The sequence below is a fragment of the Notolepis coatsorum genome (assembly GCF_963971535.1).
Source record: "Notolepis coatsorum genome assembly, chromosome: 17".
NCBI classification, from domain to species: domain Eukaryota; kingdom Metazoa; phylum Chordata; class Actinopteri; order Aulopiformes; family Paralepididae; genus Notolepis; species Notolepis coatsorum.
Genome location: NC_140181.1, coordinates 79,007,867 through 79,028,924, shown reverse-complemented (window position 1 = coordinate 79,028,924; position 21,058 = coordinate 79,007,867).

Below are 21,058 nucleotides of genomic sequence, written 5' to 3'. Positions count from 1 at the left end.
CAACCTCTACTGTCTAACAATAAAAGTACTCAACCTCTACTGTCTCACAATACAAGTACTCAACCTCTACTGTCTCACAATAAAAGTATGCAGTCTCTACTGTGTAACAATAAAAGTACACTCAAACGTTCCATCTTTAGATAGTTGTGTGTTTGAATACATTGTTCATCTGCATGTATATCCATAATCCATAATAGCATACTGTGGCGGGGGTTCTCTCTAGAACAACAAGTGAAATAACAAAACAAAAATACACTATACCTACAATACAAAATGAGTTCCCCAATAACTCACAATAATAAACAGAACTAACAAAACACTTACGGAGCTTCACCATGTTACCTACTTTGTAACTCAGCAGGTGAAGACTCCTCTGCTTGGTCAAAACGGCCCTCATGTACCTGCGGTAGCCTCACATAAGGCTTCACACAGGTGCTACACATCAATTCATTAACCTATACCCAGCAAATAGAAACACCAATAAAAACCACAACCATGATAATCTAATAAATAAATAAATGTATGAACGTATGCACGATAAGATGAATGAATGTAGCACTCCCAGGTGTGCACTCTTGGTTGTGCTACTGACAGTAAAGGAAATTAATGATGATGGGGGGGGGGTTGACGTTCTCAGTACAATACGTTCCCCCTCAAATGTATATACTCTCTTTCTAGACTATTTTTGTACTCATAAACAGTACTTTATATTTGTAGATCTGGTATGTCATAAATGTCTAGATGTAACTACTGTCTACCTGTATGTCATGTAGTAGGTCCTATATGTTATGATGAATTGAAAATGGGGGACCCTGATGTAAACAAGACAAAAGTCTTTCTCTGGTCTGCATCCCCTTAACAATTGTGTGTATTGAGCCGTACTGTATTGTACCCATTCTGCAATCTGTTAATAACATTTTCAATCAATCAATCAATCAATCAATCAATCAATCAATCAATCAATCAATCAATCAATCAATCAATCAATCAATCAAGGGAATGGTGAGTGTTTGGTGTGTGTATGTGTGTGTGTGTGTGTGTATGCACGCTGCTCGTAGTCCATGACGGAGCCGCTCTGTCACACATACAACAATATAATTCTTAATACCAATCACAATGGACACCTATAAAGAGACCTAGTTATTTCTCAATTCTACCTGATGCCAGAGACTGGGGCCCATGTGACTATAGCTGAGGTGCGTCGTCTCGCCTTAAGACAGGCTCAACAGGTACGGTAACACCCCCCACCCCCCCCCCCCCCCCCCCCCCCCCCCTGACCGGTACGGCCGGTACGGCTTTCATTCCTTGTTGAGGTGATGAGGTGTGTCTTGAGTCGCCTACCAACAACCTGCATGTGTATATATACAGCAGTGGTGTCAGTGAGAGAGAGAAGCCCAGGTTGTGTTCCCCCACCGCCAGGGCTCTGAGGACAGCGCTGGAGAGAGAGCTCCCTTTCAGACACTATCTGGATTTGCTTTTTGTCATCTATTTTGTTGTTGTATTTTTCCCCCCAATGAAAAAACAATTTCTCTTTGATCCAGTGGTTCTCAATAGTTCAACAGTATTCACGAAAATTGTGAAATGTTTAGGACCACTTGATCACTGAGGAGATGTCAACACGAGGATCACATGATCACAGAGGAGATCACAACACGAGGACCACAGGATCACTGTGAAGGAGCCGGCAACACGAGGACCAGATTCAACCCAGGAGGCCCAGTGCTGCTTATTATAGACCACCGCAACACTTCCGGTATTCTGAAATCCTGGGAGAGAGAGCGGGGGGAGAAATGAGTGCATGTGGATGAGAGCCTTGACATTAAGTGGTTGTAGCTACGGCTGTGGGGGCGGGAGACATGATCCAGTAGACTTCTATACGCCAGAGTCTCCTGAACACGGAGAGACCAATTCCAGTCAACCGGCACTTTCTCGGCCGAGCTATAGTCACTTTTCCGCACCTACTCCCGAACTCCGCATGTGCAGAACTGCAGATTGCCCACAGAGTTTCTCTGGAATGGATTGTCCAGAGATCTAGGTTTATCAATCTGCGCATGCAGAGTTCGGGAGTAGATGCGGAAATTTACTATAGCTTGGCCAAGAAAGTGCTGATCGACTTTGGATTAGTAGCCTAGACGGAATCTATACACACCTGTCTATATTTACCTGCACATAGTAATTTTACATACCTATAGATAATATATCTATATCTGTATATCCTACTCTTACTAGTTACGCTGCTAGACAGTATAACTACTACCATACTGTCTTTACACCTGTATCACTGTACATATTATACTACAACTCTTTACATACATTTGATTAGCACTACACTCAGTATTACTAATTTGTATATTTTGTACCCAGTGTAATCACCTGTAGCCTACATTGTATATTACTATTGCACTTTACTATTACATTTGCACTCTGGTTGGATGCCAAACTTAATCTTGTTGTACTGTACTTGTGCTATATAATGACAATAAATTTGAATCTAATCTAATCTAAAATGTATATGTCATATATTGTAGACTTATTAGTATAACATTTTAGTTTCCTGAGGGTTTGCTCAGCATCGTATGTCTTTCTTCTGGTCTACATGTGTTGCTAAGAAAATACATTGATTGATTGATATTTTTTATTTGTGTATCTTACATACAGATGTATTCCCAGCCCAAATGGGCTTACAAGACACATAAACAGTAAGTGATCATATAGACCAAAATGGCCACAAAAAATAAAACATAATAACAAGCTGTAAACAATGTACTTCAAAGAAACAAGAGGAATTCATATCAAATTATATAGGATATAATGTGTTTTGTCTCAAGTGCCATGCTTTCTCCAAAAATCCTGCAAAACTGAAAATCTCCCCCACAAAAAAACAACTCAACATGCAACTCTGAGACTGCCAAAACAAATCCGGATTTATAAATTGAACTTTCTCAAATAAAACCCTCCTCAAGTCGGTGTGCAAGGGGCAGAGAAAAACAAAATTACATTCATCCTCCACCACCCCCAGATCACAGAGAACACACAACCGCTCCTCCTCAGGTGTACCTTGGAATCTACCCACTTCCACAGCCAATGGCAGGGTGCCAGACCTTAACTGAACACACAGAGACCTCTGTCCTCTCTTTAAACTTATCATTACATAAGGTTCAGCAAAATACTCATCTTTAATTTCAACATATTTTCTAAGTTTTGGTTTCTCTTCCATATCTCCACCTTCCACTTATCCTGATGAATTGTTGATTATCTTGGTTTAATTATATGAACCTTACACTGCAGATTATTCATATAAATCATACTTAAATCAGCAGAAGAAAAAATCATGGACATCTCTCTTGACCAGGGATGACTGTGTGCTCTGTCCAGTTAAAGATCTTTTTAGTGATCAGACTCCTAGTAGTTCTGAGTTCTGCTGCCGCTAGTTCTCCGGCTGCTGGCAGCGCTCCCTGCCCACTGTTGTCAAATGCATCCCGTCTGAGAACCTCTGGGCTTCCCTCCTCGACCACTAGCTTTTTATATATGAATCGCCGCTAGCTCTTTATAGATCAACAGAAGATCCATTGAATGGCTGGAGTCTCACTGTTACACAGTTGACCTGACAGGGTTAAACAGCTCAGAGTGTCCCAACAACACATAATGGGATAGTGGTGGTGTGTCAGAGACAGAACGGTTAAAAGGAATGTTGTGTTCTCCCTTTCTCAAGCCTATAAGCAACAGGCTTCCAATTGTGGGAAGGGTTCAAATAGCCTCTGTTTCCAATGCTATGTGTCACTCCGGAAAAAAAACATTGTTGTGATCGCAGCAGCTTGAACAGACTATTGTTGGGGTGATGAGGGTCCTTCATTATCGTGCAGGCTCTGGATCTGCACCTGGTATCTGCAGGTAAGTCCTGCAGGGGTGGTAGTGCGAAACCCGTAGTACGCTCTGCTAAGCGCACTACTCTCTGTAGAGCCTTCCTGTCCTGGGCAGTGCAATTGCCAAACCAGGCAGTGATATTCCCAGTCAGGATGCTCTCCACAGCCCCAGAGTAGAAGGACTGGAGTATCTTCCCTGATACTTTGTACTTCAATTGTCTCAGGTGGTAGAGGCGCTGCTTCGCCTTTTTTAGCACAGTGTCTCTGTGTGTAGACCATGTCAGGTCCTCCGCGATGTGGATTCTCAGGTACTTAAAACTGCTCACCCTGTCTACGATAGTCCCATTTATCCACAGTGGTGTGTGTGTCCCCTGCTGTATTCTCCTAAAATCCACGATCAGCTCCTTGGTCTTACCAATGTTCAGGAGTAGGCTGTTATCCCGGCACCAGAGTGCCAGGACATCAACCTCCTCCCGGTAGGCCTTCTCATCGTTGTTTGAGATCAGCCCCACCACCACTGTGTCGTCTGCAAACTTCACTATGGAGTTGGAGCTGAACCTGGCCACACAGTCATGTGTGTATAGTGAGTACAGCAGGGGGCTGAGGACACAGCCCTGGGGGAACCCGATGCTCAGGGTGATGGAGTTGGAGGTGTGACCACTCACCCAGACCACCTGGGTCAAAAAGTCCAGGATCCAGGACTCTAGAAGCATGTAGCCTACATTATCTGTGCATGCATTCAACTAAATGTCCCTCACAGAACATCCATGAGTGAGTGAGTGAGTGAGTGAGTGAGTGAGTGAGTGAGTGAGTGAGTGAGTGAGTGAGTGAGTGAGTGAGTGGAGTGAGTGAGTGAGTGAGTGACCACAAGTCCTGTGTGCTGTGGGAAAAAACACAAATGACAACCATGCTTTATGTAAAAACAGAACAAATGACAGCCATGCTTCCTGTAAAAACACAACAAATGACAACCATGCTTCATGTAAAAAACTAAAACAAATGACAACCATGCTTCATGTAAAAACACAACAAATGACAACCATGCTTCATGTAAAAAACTAAAACAAATGACAACCATGGTTCATGTAAAAAAACTCAAACAAATGACAACCATGCTTCATGTAAAAACAAAACTAATTACAACCATGCTTCAAGAAAGAAATCAACAAATTACAACCATGCTTCAAGAAAGAAATCAACAGACAACCAAGGGGGGAAACAATCAATGAACAAAGAAGGACTGTTTTGTAAACAAATATTTTATTGGTAAATAATTTCTCATAAATATGCCAGAATCAACAAAGGCATTCATAGTCTATTAAGTCTGATAATACTTAAAAATAAAAACTGAAGTTGTCCTTACAAAGCACAACACTTTCAGTCAGACTATGGGCTGTAGATGTAGCACATTCTATGGAAAACATAGAGACAGGGCCAGCCTGATGCATAAGAGAACTATGTGTCTGCTTAGGGCCCCAGGGCTCCCAAGAGCACCTGAAATGTCCCACAAGAGAGCTTGAAATTGTTTCTTTTTTGTGTGTGATATATTATATCATGTCATCAGGCTTGGGGAGTAATGGAATACAGTAACAGGTGTAATACTTAATCAGGATAAGAATGAATTTATTTTACCTGTATTAATTATTAAAAATTACGATATTTGATTACCAAAACAATCTTTAATTGTTATTTTTCAGGATCACATAAAAAAAAGATAATGTACAATAAGTGTTTTTATATTATATTTTATTATAGTAACACCTCCTCCTTCTCCTCTCCTCATAAATGTGTCATCGCCATCTCCTGTGTGATTGAGGGACAGGAGGGGAGTGAGAGAAGGAGATGGAGAAAGATGGAGAGAGCAGCAGACAGAGGGGAGAGATTGAAAATAACAATACAAAATAAAAATCACTTCTTGAAAAAGAGTTCTCAGGATTCATCATTCAAGACAACCTCTTACTATCTGTCAACATCTTCTTTCACCTGTCATCCACTCATCTCTTCCATGTGCAACCTGTATTCCCGAAAACCTGTTCTATTGTATTCATTGTTAGGGGCGGTTAGGTGACATTCCCGTCGTTGTGCATGGCGGTGTTAGTGGCGCGCGGGCTGTTTGTGTTTTCCTTCGGTCATGGCGTGATTTATCGGGGGTTGTGTCTTGGATGGGGATGTGGTAGGGATTGATGTGTAGGCCTATAGAGTGTTTGGGGGACTGGCTGTTCCGGGGGGGTTCACATGCCTTCGAGCAACATTGTACTATTGTACTTATTTTATGCCTATTCTTAAGTCTGCACTATTACATTGCACTACTTTTATTGTCTTTTATACCTATTCTTATGTCTACAATTTATGCATTGTTTTTTATTCTTTCAATTGTGTGCTGATTTTATGCCTATGTTCATTTTTGACTAATTGCTGTGGGCACTCTGGACTGCGGTCCATGCGTGAAAAGCACTATATAGATAGTTATTCATATTTATGATTGAAATGTGTGCATTGAAATGTCTGTAAAGTCTTGAAGACATTGAAAATTAGGGTGAATGAATGAATTAATTGTATTCTATTGAAGAACATTTGTGTCTACAGCCAGCGAGGACCACCTGTATTCTAGTGTAGTCTATTCTAGTGAAGTGAATGGTTTATCATTCTTCTTGATGTATCACCGACAATCATATCTCTCTTCCTCCTCATTGTAAAGTCCTTTGTTCTTGTAAGAAGGTATTTCGTGGACCGGATCTTCGGCGTCAAATCGCCCGAGGGGCCCATAGCAACCTGTCACGCACACATCTAAAACGCTAAACAGCAGACATCAACATCTAAAACACACGCACGCACGCACGCACACACGCACACACGCACACACACACACACACACACACACACACACACACACACACACACACACACACACACACACACACACACACACACACACACACACACACACACACACACACACACACACACACAAAGCATGTGTTTTTCTTGAAAGACATTTGCATGGAAGAATGAACACTAGGGAATATGAATTTGCATCAGTGACAGAAAGAGAGAGAGAGAGAGAGAGAGAGAGAGAGAGAACATGTGTGTGTGTGTGTGGTGTGTGTGTGTGGAGTGTGAGAGAGAGACTGTGTGCATGTGTGTGTGTGCATGTGTACACACCTTGTACTTGTATTCCATCTTGTATGCAAATGTCTATGTGTGCATGCCATTGACCATATTATGTGCAAGTGAATGCGTGTTTCCGCATGGATGCCGTTTTTGTATGTGTGTATGTACGTGTGTATGTACGTGTGAGCATGTGCACGCACCATGTATGTATGTGAGCAAGCTTGTATGCAAATGCATGTGCTCATGTTATTGCATCACTGAGCTATATAAGTGCACATGTATGTGCTTCCAAATGTGCTTGTGCATGTGTGTGTGTGTGACTGTGTGTGTGTGTGTGTGTGTGTGTCACCTCATCATCACTGGCTGTCTGGCAGTGCAGCACGGCATCATGAATGGAGGAGAAGACACAGGACTTTGTCACTTTGTCGTTAAAGAAACCTGCAGTTTGAAGGTTCCCTAATACACCAGCTGGAGAGAGAGAGAGAGAGAGAGAGAGAGAGAGAGAGAGAGAGAGAGAGAGAGAGAGAGAGAGGAGAGAGAGAAGAGAGAGAGAGAGAGAGAGAGAGAGAGAAGAGAGAGAGAGAGACGAGAGACAGAGAGAGAGAGAGAGAGGAGAGAAAGAGAAGAGAGAGAGAGAGAGAGAGAGAGAGAGAGAGAGAGAGAGAGAGAGAGAGAGAGAGAGAGAGAGAGAGAGGAGAGAGAGAGAGAGAGAGAGAGAGCAGGAGAGATAATTCTCAATATTCACCAAAAAGCTGAGCAAGGATTGTGATTGGCTACCACTTGCAAATATACCCGTGTGGGTCCCTTAATTATCCCCTCCACTCAAAATCATTTTAGTCAGTGTGTGCTGTGCATGCATGTTCAGTAACTGAGAGACTTACCCTGAGGCTGTGTGTGTGTGTGTGTGTGTGTGTGTGCATGGCCGCCTAGTTATAGTTGGCAGATTTTTTTTACATTTAATGAACACCTGTATGTGCAATTTCCTGCAATATAGAGCCTTCAATCTTGACCAAAATAAAGCTGCTCTTTTCACTATAAAACTCAGTTTATATTGCAGTATGATAGCTATAATAATAATAATAACTTCACTGCGAGGGCTCTTTAGCTAACGCTAGCTAGGCACGTATGATAGCCAATTACTATTATAATAATAATAATAATAACTTTCCCATCCTCCCAAAGCCCCTCCAGCCCCGTTCACATCCGCAGCACCAACAACAACAACAACAACTAATTGACGCTATCAATAGCCCCAGTGAGCGCGGGCGGCTGAATGAATGAAAACTTTATTTAACAGATTGCAGAATGGGTACAATACAGTACGGCTCAATACACACAATTGTTAAGGGGATGCAGACCAGAGAAAGACGTTTGTCTTGTTTACATCAGGGTCCCCTTTCGTGACTGTGCTGCACCGAGTGAATCCACAGTCACTTGCTCCTCAATGGGAAACCAACCTAGATTTACCATGAAGGACTGGTTCTGGCCGAACCGTTCGTTATACAAGTATCACAGAGACATTACAAAGGTGCTCACAGTTGCACGAGGGGTTCGCACAGAGATACGGGATGGTTTGAAAGCTCGGCGTTGCTAATAAATATTTTTAATATTTTTTTATAAACTGCTCAAAGCGGCATTATTTCCGCCGTTGGGTGATCACAGCGCCTGCGCACCATCCTGTATCTCTGGATTCACTCGGTGCAGCGCCGAGGCTCACCATACGAGAAATATTCAGTTTCAATCTGTTTGCGCATTTAGTATACAGTCACAGTGTTCAACTTACGTGATGATTTGCTCCATTTTGATGTAAACGCCGAAGAATAATCCTCACGAGTCACAATGTTATCCAATATCCAGCCTGAATTTTTCAAGGGCTTTCGAAAAAGCCGCCTCCCCCAACATGTCGTATACGTCATGCCGACGAACCGTGGCCCGTGGGCACTGGATCAAACCATTAAAGTGGGGGGTCACACAATCTTTGGAAACTTAAAAACTTGCTATTAAGTGTCATTGCGTATTATTAATTTGATTGAAATTACGTAGTTATGGTTCGATAAGATTTATATATTGGGGGGGATATTTATATCATATGATATGATCAAAAAGTGAGGGAGCAAAGAGACAAGCTTGCTCCCCCAAGTTCAATAGTCCTGGAGCACGTGCATCGTCTGCTCCGTTAAGTGGGCTCCTATGTGTGTGTGTGTGTGTGTGTGTGTGTGTGTGTGTGTGTGCGCGTGCATGCGTGCGTGCGTGCGTGCGTGCATGTATGTGTGTGTGTGGTTCAGTAACTGAGAGCCTGTGCTTCCTTTTGTATGGTTACTTCCTGCATGACTTTGACAATACAGATACACACTCTGCCCCTAGAGAGGGAGAAGCTTCTCTGTGCTTCCCTGAAATCTGTACATCTATGATCTGTACATCTATCTGAGTTGCATGTGTGATGTCACTAATCTAATAGGTCACATCTCATGGTCCAATACATGGTAACTTTAGCTTTAGCATAGACACAGAAAGCTGAGTAGTATGTGTCGAAAGAATAATAAGCTGCCGAGTTGGAATTCCTGGTAAATATCAATGGGTGCTTGTTGACAATTTGCATATTCATAGAACCTTGTGTTTTCAATGATGGTAAAGGCGTAGAGATGCTGCTAAGCCATATTCAGGAGTTTGTTGAACAGGTTGTTGAAAAACAAAACATATACAAATTGCTATTCAATATAGTACATTTTTAGAGAGAGAGAGAGAGAGATGCAGAGAGAGAGGGGGGGAGAGAGAGAGAGAAAGTGGGGGAGGGAGAGAGATGGGGGAGAGAGAGGGAGTAAGCGAAAGAGAAGGGGAGGGATAGAGAAAGAGAGATGGAGAGAGAGAGGGGGGAGGGAGAGCGGGAGGGAGAGAGGGAGGGAGAGATGGAAAGAGAGAGATGGTGAGAGAGGTAGAAAGAGTTAATTAAAATGGGTGGGTTTGAAGAGGAGGGAGAGATGGAGAGAGAGATGGAGAGAGAGAGACTTTTATTATTAATAGTCAAACAGTTACATTCAGTCATACCAGTTGAAAAAAAGGTCATTTTGGTGACAGACTTCTTCAGACAAACATTTCTGAATACATTTTGCATTATTGACATGCATTTCTATATGTATATGTCTCTGTCCCCCAATATGTCCAGACAATGAAAACAACCTCTCACAGGAAATATAGCTGTTGTGATGCATTGAGGTCCATCGTTTGGTTTCAATGCTTAAAAAAACAGGGGATGTTTTAGTGAACCTTTATAAGAGTAAAGCTGGACTCTACATTGTGTGAATACTCATATTACTGAGCAATGTTACATTTAGCAGGTCAATATGGCCATCTGTTGTTGCTTATTGGGCGTTACCATGTTATGGTTGTTTTCAACACATTTATTTTATGCTAAATGCAGTAGCCTACCTTTGTTTTTCTGGACAATATTTGTCATTTTGGTTATATATTTGATCTAATAAACAACATTTGCATAAAGCAAGCATATCTGTCCACTCCCATGATGATATGAGTATTAAACATTTGAAAAATAACCCTTTAACCCTTTCACTACCACACTACAGAAGGTTAACCTACCTTTCACTACCACACTACAGAAGGTTAACCTTTCACTACAACACTATAGAAGGTTAACCTACCTTTCACTACAACACTATAGAAGGCTAACCTTTCACTACAATACTATAGAAGGTTAACCTTTCACTACAACACTATAGAAGGTTAACCTACCTTTCACTACCACACTACAGAAGGTTAACCTTTCACTACAACACTATAAAAGGTTAACCTACCTTTCACTACAACACTATAGAAGGTTAACCTTTCACTACAACACTATAGAAGGTTAACCTTTCACTACAACACTATAGAAGGTTAACCTTTCACTACCACACTATAGAATGTTAACTCTTTCACTACCACACTATAGAAGGTTAACGTTAGGTTATGACTATAACCAAGTTCTGTTAGTAGTGGTGACGCTCGGCGTCACTCATGCACTGTCCTCGCACGTGCACGCGCACTGAATAAAAGACCACAATGTACCTTTATATCCCAATATTTGTCTGACCACACCCCTATCAGCATACCCATATAAGCCGGGGTGGGGCCACCCCCTCGCCTCCTTCCCAAGCTTCCACCACAAGGCGAGATCAAGGGCTGCAGCGGCGTCGGACGCAGAGTGTCACCACTACTAACAGAACTTGGTTATAGTCATAACCTAACGTTCTGCATCGTAGTGGCTCTCGCTCGGCGTCACTCATGCACAAGGGAGGCCGAGCGAGAGCCATCGGCCGACAAATACACCCCGCTGAAGGCCCCCACAACCATCAGAACAGGGAGGACCGAGCCCCCCCGACCCCCCCTATTGGAGGTTCCCGGGAGGGCGACGGACCCGACCGTGCGAAGAGGCACTCAAGCAACTCAACGCACAGGGTGAGCAGACCGTGGCCTGACCCCACGACTACACACACGCACAACCCGCATGCCACCCGGGAACGAACGGAGGGAACAACCTCGTTACTGCCCCCAGAATCACGGGGTCAAGGGCAAACCCAACCCCGTGGCAAGGCCGTAGCAGCGGAGCGCGAAGGAAGGCCCAGACCCACCAAAGGGACTGGACCCCCTGGAACGGGGGCCCGGAGAAGTCCATGATGCCAGCATCAAGACCCCACCAGGTGGTCACTTAGTGACCCCTCCCCCCACATCGCCAGCGTATTCGGACAAAGGCCCCTCAGCCGAGCGGGCCCTGTCCCCCCAATAGTACACTGCCTGGCACACTGACCCTGCAGTACAGGCAGTCAGCACGGCCGTAATAAACAAAGGCTTACCACGGAAGCAGGCAGCGCACCGGGGAAAAAAACCAGGCAACAGGCTGTTAACCCGAGCCTGGAGACTGCGGACGAGACAGGCGCCAGAGGGGTCAGCTGAACACAGCCGCCCCGGCGGAAGGGGCGTATGCTGGCGTTGTCGTCACCATGACAAACCTCCCTCAAAGCGAAGGCTGACACAATTGGCAGACGTCATGAAGGTGCAGGGGCACACTCAACCGGGCAACCCGGGAGTTGACACTGCACCGACACACCAGAGAACCAACCACCCAGTCGTTACCCTATGCGGCGGTTGGTCCCATAACCCCTCAGGAAAAAACTCCAAAACGTACCTGTGGCACTACCGCAGTACCCGTGTTTCAGTTTCCAACAGGGTTATCCCGGGCCTACGGGTCAACGAAACATTACTTCGGACCGGGCCCGGCGATACGGGAAGCACAGGGTCACCAGAGGAGGTCAAAGACCACCCCAACAGGCCCCTCTTCGCCATGCGTGAGAGAGGAGCGAAAAGAATGGAGAACCAGCCCCAAGCACACCGTACTTGGTATTCCCAGGCGGTCTCCCAACCAAGTACTAACCAGGACCAACCTGGTACATGAGATGAGGTATATCTCGGTATGGCTTAAGAGTGGGACGCTTAGCCAGTACTCATATAACTTTCACTACCATACAGAAGGTTAACCCTTTCACTACCACACATAGACGGTTAACCGTACATTTTGAACAGACAGAAATGTAAGATACAGTAGATGGACTGGTAAGAAGAGAGAAAGGATACAGGATCATGTCATGTTGTTATGAATGTCTCTCAGAGAGAGATAGAGAGAGAGAGAGAGAGAGAGAGCGAGAGAGCAAGAGAGCAAGAGAGATACATTCATAGAGGGGGAGACAGATAGTTTGATGAAGGGAGAGGGAGACAGATTAAGAAAAGAGAGAGAGGGAGGTTATGAGCGGTGTTAATTACTGCTCCTTATCATTTCCTGGGCCTGTAAACACTTAGCCACAGCCATTTAGACCGTCCATTCAGTCACAATGAGAGACTAATCTTCGTTAAACCCACCAAACACAGGCTGATTATTACCCTTGGAACAGACAGGAAGTGGCAATGGAATAGCTTGGCACGAGAGAGGCATTATGTTGGAGTGAACATTCATGAATGTATCCTGGTGTGGCTTGCGAGTTAATCTCCCAGTGTATTTCTATGGAGACCGTAGCCGACACGCTGAGAAAATACTGTAGCCTCGATGTGTAAGATATGTGTAAATACAAAACATACATACACACAGTACATACATGCATATATACCACGTACATAATAATACATAACCACCTACCCACCTGCCTACAAACCTACACACCCACATAACCAAATGCATACATACATGTAGGCTAGACTTATTTATCTATCTACTGCTTTTTGGATATGAGCATTCTTTTTGTAGTTTGCTTTAAAAATAAGCAGAGATGGAGATTTCAGCATAGGATCAGCGGCATTCCAAAGCTTAGAACTCTGTGAGAACGGTCAGGTGGCGTAGCGGACATTGCGCTGGTCACCAACGCAGGAGACGATGGGTTCGAGCCCAGCTCTCGGCGTTGCTACCAGCTTGGCTGGCCGTTCATACTAATACATTTTTTTTAAAGAACTCTGCGAGAACAGTGTCTCTTAACATGGCCGCCAAAGTGAAGCGCGTGCTGTTCAGCGTGCTTTCCTCATCTGTTCCCCTTCCAGTCGCTTTCAAGGGTTACAGCTGCATTTCTTATATTCTGCTACAGATATAGTGGTACCATAGACCCACGTATAAGAGTGACATATCTGCTGACACAGAATTGTGAAAGTAAGGGAGCAATTTGTCCTGCCAATACTGTACCTGTTGAAAATAAGTAAAGTCCTGTTTTAAAGGAACACGCCAACATTATGGGAAATTATGGGATTCTCCTGAATCAGACAAGAAGATAAATACTAATTTCTTCTCTGTGCGTTCAGTAGAAATCTATCCGGCTGCAAGCTAGCCTAGCTTAGCACAAATGCATGGTAGCGGATAGGGACCACTAGCCTAGCTTTTGGCTAACAGCTAGGCTAGCTGGTCCATATCCGCTTCCATTAATTTGTGCTAAGCTAGGTTAGCTTGCAGCCGGATAGCTTCCTACTGAATGCATGCAGAGGAAATTGGTATCTACAGTATCTTCTTGTCTGACTCTGGAGAAGACGGTAAGCTCATTTCCCATAGTGTTGGTGTGTTCCTTTAAAATTGTACTCGTAAAATAAGGGGAGGCTCCTGTGAAATAAGGAAATATTGTTGTTTAATAGGGTTGTTTTAAAACTTCCTCTCAGGGGATCCGTACTGTAAAAATATGATTCCAACCCACCCGAACCAGATTTAGTTGGTTATTGTGTTAAACTGTAACAGAGTTTCAGACTTTTATTTTTAGACTGTTAACACACTGGCCAGCATTATGTTATAATTGTATTCAGAAATATAGCCTATAACCTTTTTTAAATAAACTTTCTTGGGAAAATGTGTGGACATGTTTTTATCCTCTGGGTCTTGACCTGGTCTGAATAATCTATGTCCTTGAAATCCTCCCACGGAAACGTAGCCAGCATTGTGTTGTTATACTGACCTACAGTGTACAGTACAGTATTTATTATTGCATATCACCCATACTTAAGGGCAATTGGGGGTATGGTTGTGGAGAGCTTTCTGTCAGGCATTGTTTGAAAAAATCACTCTGAGGACTTATTTTAAACATACTGTAAGGGTAGAAGCAGCCTCTATAATGGAATAAATTGAATTTTAAACATACTGTCTTCTCCTGTATTTTCTTGTCCTGTCCTGTCCTGTCCTGTCCTGTAATGTCTATTCTATTCTATTCTATTCTATTCTATTCTATTCTATTCTATTCTATTCTATTCTATTCTATTCTATTGTTGTCTGGTGAAGACAGACAGAACAGTAGAAGCACTTACTCTGGCAGCCAGTGAGCACCACGTCTATGCCGATGTCACCGTAGTCTTTCTGGATCTACGGACACAGAAACGAGGTTCAAGAGGTCCCCAGCCAGGCCGAGCATCACCACAACACCCTGCCTAGAGGCAGCATTACATAAAACCACTGATTCAATTGACTTTAATTGAAAACCAACGCAATTGAATTTTCTTTAATTGAAGGTCTGAGGGAGAGTGATAGAAGATGTGGAGATGGAGAAACATGAGAGAGGGAGAGAGAGAGAGGGAGAGAGAGGGGGAGAGAGAGAGAGAGAGAGAGAGAGAGAGAGAGAGAGAGAGAGAGAGAGAGGGAGAGAGAGGGGAGAAAAGAGGGAGAGAGGAAGATAGAGGGAGAGAGAAGAAAAGAGGGAGAGGAGAAAAGAGGGAGAGAAGAGAAACGAGGGAGAGAGGAAGATAGAGGGATAGAGGAGAAAAGAGGGAGAGAGGAGAAAAGAGGGATAGAGGAGAAAAGACAGAGAGGAGAAAAGAAGGAGAGAGGAGAAAAGAAGGAGAAAGGAAGATCGAGGGAGAGATGACGATAGAGGGGGCATGAAGGGGAGACAGAATCTACAAAATGACACAATAGAATCATTGATAGCTGTGATGCTGTGTAGGTCAATGGTAAGAGCATGTCATCAATACAGTCATGTGGGTCAATGAGGAGAGCATGTCATCAATACAGTCATGTAGGTCAATGGGGAGAGCATGTCATCAATACAGTCATGTAGGTCAATGGGGAGAGCATGTCATCAATACAGTGATGTAGGTCAATGGGGAGAGCATGTCATCAATACAGTCAGTAGGTCAATGGTAAGAGTATGTCATCAATACAGTCATGAAGGTCAATGGAGAGAGCATGTCATCAATACAGTCATGTAGGTCAATGGTAAGAGTATGTCATCAATACAGTCATGAAGGTCAATGGAGAGAGCATGTCATCAATACAGTCAGTAGGTCAATGGGGAGAGCATGTCATCAATACAGTCATGCAGGTCAATGGTAAGAGCATGGCATCAACACTGGCATGTAGGTCAATGGTAAGAGTATGTCATCAATACAGTCATGTAGGTCAATGGGAAGAGCTTCTGTCATGTAGGTCAATGGTAAGAGCAAGGCATCAATACAGTCATGTAGGTCAATGGGAAAAGCTAAAGAGCAAGGCATCAATACAGTCATGTAGGTGTGTGTGTGTGTGTGTGTGTGTGTGTGTGTGTGTGTGTGTGTGTGTGTGCATGCATGTGTGACCCTCACGTTGCGTAGTGTCTTGACTCCGACGGTATCCAGGAAGTTGACGGGGCTGAGGTCGAGGATGATTGCTCGGGGGAGGGAGGGGTCGGGGGGAGCTCCCACCTCAATGGTGGCGATGTCCTTCTTCACCTCCATCTCTGGCTCCCCCTCCTGGCCGGGGGGGAGATGGTCATACAGAGGTTGTGAGTTGAGTGACAGATGATGTCATAAGGGTCAAAGAGGTGGTGTTAGTGGTTCAGACCCAAACCTCTGTACACATGTACCCCTGCTGGCCTGGGATCAGATCCCGCCAGAACCTTCTCTCTCGTGTCTCCCCTACTCCGTCTCCCTCTCGGCCTTCATACTGTCTCAATAAAGAACCTTCTCTCCTGTGTCTCCCCTACTCCGTCTCCCTCTCGGCCTTCATACTGTCTCAATAAAGAACCTTCTCTCCTGTGTCTCCCCTACTGTCTCTCTCTCGGCCTTCATACTCTCTCAATAAAGAACCTTCTCTCTCGTGTCTCCCCTACTCTGTCTCCCTCTCGGCCTTCATACTGTCTCAATAAAGAACCTTCTCTTGTGTGTCTCCCCTACTCTGTCTCCCTCTCAGCCTTCATACTGTCTCAATAAAGAACCTTCTCTCCTGTGTCTCCCCTACTGTCTCTCTCTCGGCCTTCATACTGTCTCAATAAAGAACCTTCTCTCCTGTGTCTTCCCTACTCTGTCTCCCTCTCAGCCTTCATACTGTCTCAATAAAGAACCTTCTCTCGTGTGTCTCCCCTACTATGTCTCCCTCTCGGCCTTCATACTATCACAATAAAGAATCTTCTCTCCTGTGTCTCCCCTACTCTGTCTCCCTCTCAGCCTTCATACTGTCTCAATAAAGAACCTTCTCTCCTGTGTCTCCCCTACTGTCTCTCTCTTAGCCCCTTCTGACTGTCTCAATAAAGAACCTTCTCTCCTGTGTCTCCCCTACTGTCTCTCTCTTAGCCCCTTCTGACTGTCTCAATAAAGAACCTTCTCTCCTGTGTCTCCCCTACTGTCTCTCTCTTAGCCCCTTCTGACTGTCTCAATAAAGAACCTTCTCTCCTGTGTCTCCCCTACTGTCTCTCTCTTAGCCCCTTCTGACTGTCTCAATAAAGAACCTTCTCTCGTGTGTCTCCCCTACTGTCTCTCTCTTAGCCCCTTCTGACTGTCTCAATAAAGAACCTTCTCTCGTGTGTCTCCCCTACTGTCTCTCTCTTAGCCCCTTCTGACTGTCTCTATAAAGAACCTTCTCTCCTGTGTCTCCCCTACTGTCTCTCTCTTAGCCCCTTCTGACTGTCTCTATAAAGAACCTACTCTTTATAGGTCTCTTTCTTCCAGCATGGCTGCCTGTAAATTATCAACCATTGTTTTGCACATGGCAACCATTGTCTCTTCCACTACCATGTACAAAACAACGATTGCCGTTACAGGCAGCCATGCTGGAAGAAAGAGAACTACACAAATATTTCTGTGCAAGGCCTCTATTCCTGAAAAGTAAATTTTTTAACATGGCATTTTTGTAGGACACTGATGATTGATCCTTTATGTTTTGAAGCATTGTTCTTCTAACGATCAATGTTATGTGGAAAAGAGCAAGGAGCAACACAATCCCAGCTGTAAAACCTGAACATAATGCAAAGGAATCTTCCACCTGTGATCAACTCTCAGCTCAGTCTGCAGAGTGCCTCGAAACCATGTTGGATGTTGTATTAGGTTTCATCGACGAGGCTCTATTTCCTGAAATAGCGCTCGAATCGTGTTAAACTCAGTCACAAAACATGGTTTTTTAATCTATTTTGTTTGTAGCTTCAGGTTTGAAAGAACACAATGGGCGAGGGAGGAGGAAAGGGGGCCCTTTTCAACGCAGTCAGTGTGACTCATTTGCTCATTTGGGACATGCCCATCGCTAGAGGCTGTGATGCAAGTCATTCTGGATGACATAGTGGTTCAACAGAGCAGTTCTAACCAGGCAGCTCCTTGGCAAAGCAAGTTTGTTTCATCACAGAGAAGGATAACTGTGTTGATAACTGTGGGTGTTGAATAATCAACTGTGATATGTTTCTTTTATGCAACCGGTTCTGATGCAGCACTCTGGCAGAGAGCCCTGTGTTATTAACTCTTCAAAACGATCAAAAACTAGCCCAATATGAGATATACGTTCAAGTTTGTTTTATTTGTCACATATAAGGTACATGTACATTATAGTGAAATGCTTGGTTCTGTATGACCCTCCTGAGATTGTGCTTCATACCGTAAAAAAGTCAAAGAATAAAGACCAAACACTATACAAGAAAATATAGAATATACAAAACTAAAATGTACTAAACGAAATGCAAAAATGAGGTAGAAGAGGTAGTGCAAATTTGTAGGAATAAATACATAAAAAATATGGTGTGATGTTTCAAAAGTGTTTAAAGTGAGAGAATGTTTAATGTGAATGTTTAAAAGTGAGTGTGTGCAGTGAATGTAGAATGGATGAGTTTATGTTAGGGAATAAAGAAGGCTGTATAAAAGCAATAGAACACTCAAGGTGGTGCATTATAGTAAATAACACCTCAGCTTTTATAATCGGGACGACAGTGGCTTGCGAGGTAGAGCAGTCGTCTGGTAATCTGGAGGTTCCCGGTCTGATTCCCGCTCCTCCCGGGAAGCGTGTCGATTTGTCGAAGTGTCCTTGAGCAAGACACTTGACCCCTAACTGCTCCCGATGAGCAGGTTGGCACCTTGCACGGTCGCCTCCGCCATCGGTGTGTGAATGTGTGAGTGAATGGGTAAAATGTGAGGAACAAATGTAAAGCGCTTTGGATAAAATGCACCATTTAATCTACCAACCGTCTTTTCCCCCGAGCCATCAGACTTGTCAACAGAGCCCACTGACCCAGCCTCCTGCCCCCCCCCCCCCCCCCCCCACCCCCCCCACCCCCCCCCGGAATGAATACGTGAGAAACACTGTCAAACTGTATTGCACATTGCATTTCACCCACTGCTAAAAATGTGCACATTGCTCAATCACACAACATGTTTATCCTATTATCCACAAATGTTTATCCTATTATCTGCACTGCACACTTTTTAGAACTGTACATAGTCATCTTTATTTTGTCTTTTCTTATTCTATTCTTATTCTATGCTAATTCTATTTTATGTATATTATTGGATGCTGCTATGGTTGAGGAACCTCAACAAAGTGAATTTAACTCTCTTTTGCTGTAAAGTAGCCTACTGATGGACGTGACAATAAAGGAATCTGATCTGAATCTGAATGACCACATCTGTGACGTTATTTACTTCAACACTGTCCCCCTCGTGTTGTATTGATGATTGATTATTGATATTGTCCATCGGGTGTAAAGCTGTGCTGCTCACCGCCTGCTGTGTGTTGTTCTTGGCGTTCTTCTTGGCTCTCTCAGCCTCTTTCTTCTCGTGTCTCTTCCTCTTGGCCTCCAGCTTCTGCTTAGCCGCCAGGATCTTGGTGATGTCTATGCCAGCCTGAAAGACACAGCGCAACACCTGTAATCATGTAATATAACCCCATATATACTACTATATAACCACTTTATACTTATACACCTGCATATAACCCATAACTCTGTATGATAGCATTTACAAATTTTGTATACCATATATATATTTATTCTCACGCATATACAGTATCTATCCACACCTGTCTGTATTTACATGCACATAGTACTTTTACATATCTGTAGATAATATATCTATATCTGTACATAGTCTACCCTTGCTAGTTACGCTGCTGGCCAGTATGACTACTACCATACTGTATCACTGTGCATATTACACTACAACTCAGTACATATCTGATCAGCACTACACTCAGTAGTACTCATTTGTATATTTTGTGCCCAGTTAAATCATCTGTACATTGTATATTGATTTTGCACTTTACTGCTACATTTGCACTGTGGTTGGATGCCAAACTTCTTTTCGTTGTACTGTACTTGTGCTGTAAAATGTAAAAAACAATACATTTAAATCGAATCGAATCGAATCGAATCGAATCGAATCGAATCTAATCCATGAAAAAAGGTCTCCCAATAAAATGTAAACTAGAGCTGTCATTTTATCAGGCACTATTATTTTTGTGGCACTACACCAAATGGACTGTGGGAATATACCCCCCATGGATTATAAATACCATTGGAGTAACGTAAACATATGCCTTGGATTACTGCATAACTGAGACACAACTACAGCATGAACCGCTTGAACTATGTGTGGCAGGATGTTTCTCCCACAGCTGTGCCCAGAACATTGGGACATTATTGAGTAATTAATACCTGATGGGGCACAGCTGTGGACAAACACGTTTCTATTATTAAAGCGACACTTCACTGGAAAAACAATCAGCTTGACTATGGCCACCAGTGATGTCATCAGAGGACACTGAGTCTTGTGTTGTGTTAATTACAGCTCAATGAAATGATGTAGATGAAAAATAGAGGATACGAGGATTGCAAAAGAGATTGACAGTAACATTTAGACCAGGAAATGATATGACAAGACTCACACTCTACCTCACTATACCCTATCTCCCTCCCTCCCTCCCTCCCTCCCTCCCTCCCTCCCTCCCTCCCTCCCTCCCTCCCTCCCTCCCTCCCTCCCTCCCTCCCTCCCTCCCTCCTCCCTCACACTCTACCCTATCTCCCTCGCTCCCTACCCATCTTCCCCCCTCCCTCACACTCTACCCTATCTCCCTCGCTCCCTACCTATCTTCCCTCCTCCCCTCCATCACACTCTACCCTATCTCCCTCGCTCCATACACATCCTTCCCCCTCCCTCCTCCCTCCCTCCCCTCCTCCCTCCCTCCCTCCCTCACACTCTATAACCCTCTCTCCCTCCCCCGTCTCTCCTCCACTCTCCATCTTGTCCTCCACTCTCCCTCTTGTCCTCCTCGCCTCCTTCTTTACACCCTCCCCTCTTCCTCCTTCCCCATGTCCCTCTGTTCCTCCTCCCTTCCACGCTCCCTCCCCTCTCCC